Source organism: Camelus ferus, chromosome 5 (genome assembly GCF_009834535.1).
Source record: "Camelus ferus isolate YT-003-E chromosome 5, BCGSAC_Cfer_1.0, whole genome shotgun sequence".
In the NCBI taxonomy this organism is placed as follows: Eukaryota; Metazoa; Chordata; class Mammalia; order Artiodactyla; family Camelidae; genus Camelus; species Camelus ferus.
The window spans coordinates 74,356,444-74,362,464 of record NC_045700.1 but is presented as its reverse complement, the minus strand read 5'-3'; the positions used below and the strand labels follow the sequence as shown (position 1 = coordinate 74,362,464).

The window sequence follows — 6,021 nt, the reverse complement described above, 5'->3', positions numbered from 1 at the left end:
TCCCAGGTCCCTGGATTCCGCCTGGTGCTCCCACCACTCTGGCCTCCACGCCAGGATTCTTTGCCTTCCAAATATTGCAACATTTGCCAGATATGCCACATTAGCTCTAGGTGCCGGCCCCCCATGTGTCACTGACAGTCACGTGTGACACACAGGTTATTTTCCTACATAAAGGAAATCTGCTTCCCCACAGCACAAGCCTTTGTCACCCTGGACTAGATTTCCAAGCTGTTCAAGAAAGAAACTTACAGAGTAGAGCAAGGGAGAGCAGACAAACATTGCTTAGCCTTAATGCCATCACATACACATATCGTGTCATTGGGATGCTGTTTTTTTAATTAATTTTCATTGACGTGTAGTTGATTTTCAATGTTGTGTTAGTTTCAGGTGTGCAGCAAAGTGATTCAGTTATACACATACATACATATCTATTCTTTTGCAGATTCTTTTCCATTGGATGAACCTAGAGGTTATCACATTAGGTGAAGTGAGTCAGATGGGGGTGCTATTTCTTAAACACCCGTAGTTCAGCCAGTACCTCTTCAATCAACAACTGTATTGAGAAGGTGCATCTAAAGGAGCAGCACGCTATCAGGCCTGGAAATTTACACATGCAATTCCTTCCTCTGCACCACACCTGTGTGTGAAGAAAGCACCTGCCAAAAATCAACAGCAACAAATAAAATGGGGAAGCACATTAATGCCAATTCTGCACCCAGGCCACACATTAGCGTTTTGCCTTCCTATGCTGTCGCAGGATGCTAGGTGCTGGGAGACGTTTGTGAATAAGACAAACACAGCCCCTGCTCTTTCTCACAGAGCTTCTATTTCAGAGAGAGAGGAAAAACACTAGATAACAAATATAAAGTGAATTCTTTAGTTACTATTATGATACATACTACAAAGGAAAAAGGCTCTTGCCAGAAAACAAGAGCAAGGTCCCTCAAGGAGTCAGTGAGTGAACTCAGCTCTGAAGGGTGACTAGCAATTGGGTAGGGAAGGGAGGGAAGAGGAGAGAGCGAACATTCCAGATAGAAGAGCCGTGCAGAGGCCCTGGGCGGGGGAAGAAGCATGGCCCTTTCAAAGGCTGAAGGAAGACCAGTGTGACTAGAGCACAAAGGGTGAGGGAAAGATGGGGCCAGGAAGGAGAACAGGCTAGAAATTGTAAGCATCACTGCACAGGGAGAGAAAGGGAAACTTAAGAATAAGGGGATGGAAACTGTCCGTTTCCCCATCTCCTTAAGATCTCTTTCCGAAAGCCCAACTGATTATCACAGTTCTCAACATTCCAAGATGCTGATCAACAAGGATGCTTGTGGGTGGAACTGTGATTTGTGGCTACTGAATGAATTCATGATATAAATTAAAGACACCACTTAACTAAAGTAGCTTATTCCCAAAGGCTCTCAGAATATTTTGTAAGAGTAAAGCAGAGAAGAGCAAACATACAATTCTTAGATTACATACAACTGACAATGGGAAAATCCAACGGTGTCCCCTCCAGCTATGTTTATCTGGCGCCAAAACCACAAAACAGAACCAAGGTTAGCACATCAGGAAGCAACAAACTTTTCCTGGAAAGCCCATTATGAATTTCTTTTATGTTTATGCACTTTGCATGCCTCTGAATCTGACATCGCTCAAATGCACATTATTTAAGTCGTGCAGCAAGTGTCTGCCTCTCTGCTGCCATTTGTTTTGGCTGTTTTTTCCCGTGACATCGTGTTCATAAAGCAGCCAGATGAATCCTCATCATCACTCTGTTTTCAGATTCCCAAAACCTTCCAGTGGAAACACATCAGTTTATGTATAAATCAGAAAGCTTTTTGAAAATACACTTAAAAACCAGACAACTGCTACAAGATCAAGGGGATCTCCTCAAATCCAAACGCAAGTAGACACATGGACATGAAATATGTGTTTTTTTAATTTAGCTTAGAAAGTGGTAGGCAGTCAAATTCAATAAAAATATTAATGGCTACCTTCTGTTTCTACATGCCAGGCACTGCAAGTGTGTACATACACTTCCTCATTTTACCCCAGAGTAAAATCCTTCTAGAATGATCATTACAGCCCCCATTTCACAAATTAAGAAAAATAGGGGACAGAGAGATTGAATTACTTGCTCACACACAAGGACATAGCAAGAAACTAGCTTCATTTCAAATCTAGGGTTTGCACGGCGTCACAGCTTATCCACACCTTTCCCACTGTTACACAAGCCCCGCAGCAATGACTGACTACCATTCACCAGCACCAAGCACTGTGCTCCGTATCGCAGAACCATTAACTGATAGAGTTCTTCCAGCAATTCTGAGAGGTGTTGTCAACCCCGAAATAAGGAGACAGTTTGGGGAGGTCTAGTAACTCGATCAAGAGCACACAATGGCAAAGTTAAAAGTTCCAGAGGGAGATTTTCCAGGAGCCCACACAATTTCACAACAGCAACGTTTTTGTGGTACTCTGAGTTCAAGACAGGTAAGGATGGGCATGTTACTTTCTTGGTGTTCTGCAGTTTTACCTGGGAAATTATAATTCTGCTTAGGAAGAGGGTAAAGCTCCCAAAGAACTGATATTCTCATCTTAAGGGAATAAGGAAATCCCTTTCTCAGTGTTCATTCAAGCCAAAATATCAGGATTGTGATCTACTGCTTTCATAAACAAGACTAAATGACCTCACTTCTCTATATCTAACAGACAGATACACACAAGCAGATATAATGTGCCCAAAACTCTGAAAGGCATATATAAATAAGAGCAAACATGGTTCTTTTCATTTTAGGAATTTCCACTGCAGAACTAAACATCCAGCTATAGTGGTATCACCCTTATTTGACTGACATGTGTCTTGAAGCTCTAAGGATATAATATTTTTCCTTATGGGTAAATTTGGTATTAACAACTAAGAATATTTTTCCTTATCAATACATTTTGTATTAACCTCACATTAATGTAAAGAGAAATGTTTTTAAATGAAATTTTGAGCTGTTTTACATACAATCCCACATCCCTCATTCAATTCATAACAACTGTTTAACTGCATAGTGAATGGGTTCTGTAGCTATGCTATGTTTTATTCCAAATAAAATTATATTATTATAAAGCAAGGTGAATTTAAGAATAGATTTTAGGTATGTAAAACTCTGAAAATAAAATTAGAAGGATGTAAAGTCATTACAACACAGGAAGATGTAAAATTACTTTATTTATGTAAGTGTTCTTTGTTTCTGTCTGTAAAATGAGAATATTACCTTTTTCCAATAATATGTTGCATATGTCTGAAATAGCAATGAACCCAATAATATCCTGGAGATTTTCTTCTGAAAGCACATATATAGAAACTCCAATATATTCACATTAGTACATTTCAGAATTGGCATTTATAATATACCACCACAGTGTATGATGCAGAATCCAATAATCACACAGATTCCCAAACCCTGAAAAAACAGGACTCAAATTCCATTGTGTATTAGAATTATCTGTTGAGACTCATGTTTAAAATTCAGACTTCATAGAGTAAACCACAAAAAGCCTGACTCAACAGGTATAAGATTTATAAATTTAAACAATTAACCCAGCTAATTCTGATACAGGTGGTCCTTAAGTCAGACTTTAAGAAACACTCACCTGAAGTCTCAAAATCTAATAGACTATATATTTATGTAAGTGTATTTGTGAATGCCACGTTTGATTTTGCAACTTCATTTTAGAGAAAATCCCAAAAGAGACATGTATCTTTGTGCCTCTGCCATGTCCCCTACCCTAACAATTCTCATGATGATTGTTTTCAACCCATCTGGAGAGAAGAGGAAAACGTTATAACAGGAAGACAAGCAAGTACAGGAAAAATGAAGAGACAGGAAGGGACTCAACATGAGAAAAAAATCTTTGTCTGTATTAAAGTCTAGAACAGCGCTCCTCAAAGTATGGGCCATGGGCCAGCACCAGGCCATAAGCTGGTTGTTAATGATCTAAGTACAGAAATGGAGCGTGAACCTTTAGAAACTTTTACAGAAAACCGTCAGAGCAGTTTTAAGTCTGTTCAATCTACTAATAAAAATGTGGGCTTAAATTTTGTATATTTTTTTTAATTCCATTTCATTTTTCTAATAGTTTATTTTTATTCTGGTTTATAAAAGATCAATGTCTGTGATGAATGTGAATGACCACAGGTAATTTGAGAAATACTGGTATACTCCAGATGGATGAACCCAGTCATGCTTGGTTAGTCCAGTGAGCCAGCCAGCCCAGGGTCTGATACAAAAGCAGCTTTCTGTGATACCATCTCAAAAGGTTTGGGGCCAGAAACAGTTTATTGAATGAATGTCTGAACCAACATCTTTAACTTCTCATAATAACTCACTCTGAATCAGCCAGCAATACATCAATCTATGTTTTATGTGAATTGACTGACTTTTTTTAGTTTGTACCACTTCTTAGAATAACATTTTAGTAAAATTTCCTAAAAGTTTACTTTCAACAGCAAAAAAGCACACTCGTTTCACTTATTATAAATGTATATCTTTCAACTTTCAAAGAGACCCCTGAGTTTTAATATTTGAGGAATCAATGATGAACTTTGTGAATCTTTGTTGACATGAAACTATTGTTTCAGACTATTCTCAAAAAGCAGCCTGGTCATCTTAGCATTGGGTCCCCATCAGCTATCTAATGATTTTCAAGATTTTTGGCAAAGACGACAGAAATCAGAAGCACAAAGTATCAATACATTATTTCAGTCACAAGTACATGGACATAGATCTCATGCAGTTTTCTGCCTCCTAGTAAACTTTGAATAATAATTCTCTCTTTTAACGAAGACCTGCATTCTAAGCTGTATTAAAGTTAAATTCTAGACATATTCTTATAGTTCCTGCTTCAGATCAGTATATCCCTTCATGCCCCCCTGCAGTTGCTACTTTTGCTCTACAAGTGTTGCCCAAAATAACTTTTTCCTCTTCCAAGTTAAATATGGTGTTTATAAAAGGTGGAGATGGAGAATCTGGGAGTATGAATCTGTACACACAACAAACTCACAATAATAGCAACTGTACTCCTAGTTGCCAAGATTTCTGGCCAGGAAGAATGAAAAATGAGGGTTTTTTTCACCTAAATAATTATGCACCCTTTTTAAAAGAGAATAAAGCCAAGCTTTAAATATCCAAGTTTGTTTGTGATGCTTAAAAGTTACGTCACACACCATATTTGTTCATCATGTTTTCTTAACATTTTTAAATCCAATTTAAGACATTTTCTCATTTAGTTAGTTTATATGACTAAGAGCTCTCTGATAACTTGCAGGCGGTACAAAAGAGCACCAGTCCTGCAGCCAAGATGGACACCTACTAGCTGTGTGACACTGGCCAAATGGGTAGCCTTCCTGACCTTCAGTTCCTTCGTGTATAAAATTGGGGATGACAAAACGCAGAACCAGCACAATTCTGAGAGGCTCGCAAAGCTACATAAAGCAAGTGGGCAGTGTGCCTGGATGGAGTATTGACGCCCTATCGGTAAACTCTGATTCTAGTGTCGTCTTTATTCTCAATAGAGAAAACTCTAAATCACTGGACTACCTGGGAAGTTTTCAGAATTTTACTTCTGTGACAAATATGATTAATGGCAGCCCCCCAGGAAGGCAGCTGGTCAGCTGAACTGACCTCACGAGTGACTTGGATCTAAGTTATCTAACATGACTCAACCAGGCTCTACTTCAGTAGCTTTATTAAAATTCAAGTGACACTGATGGAGAAGCACTGCTTTTCGCTAAAGGAATTATGCTAATTCCTCTTATTGTACTACCTATATTTGTTTCAGCAATCACTTTGGGAAAGGTTAAGTGGAGAACACAAATCTAAAATCACAAGACATCTTTGTTTTGTTCTCTTTTAATCTATTTTTTTTTAATTTTTTTGAAGTATAGTCAGTTTACAATGTTGTGTTAATTTCTAGTGTACAGCACAGTGATTCAGTCATACATATATATATATTATATATATTCCTTTCATATTCTTTTTCATT

At 38.1% G+C, this 6,021-nt stretch overlaps 1 protein-coding gene across 3 annotated transcripts in view; it reads right to left on the bottom strand.

The window, feature by feature from the left end:
- HECW2 (HECT, C2 and WW domain containing E3 ubiquitin protein ligase 2) overlaps positions 1-6,021 on the bottom strand; it is a 334,372-nt gene that overhangs the window by 152,697 nt on the left and 175,654 nt on the right. The window lies entirely within an intron of this gene.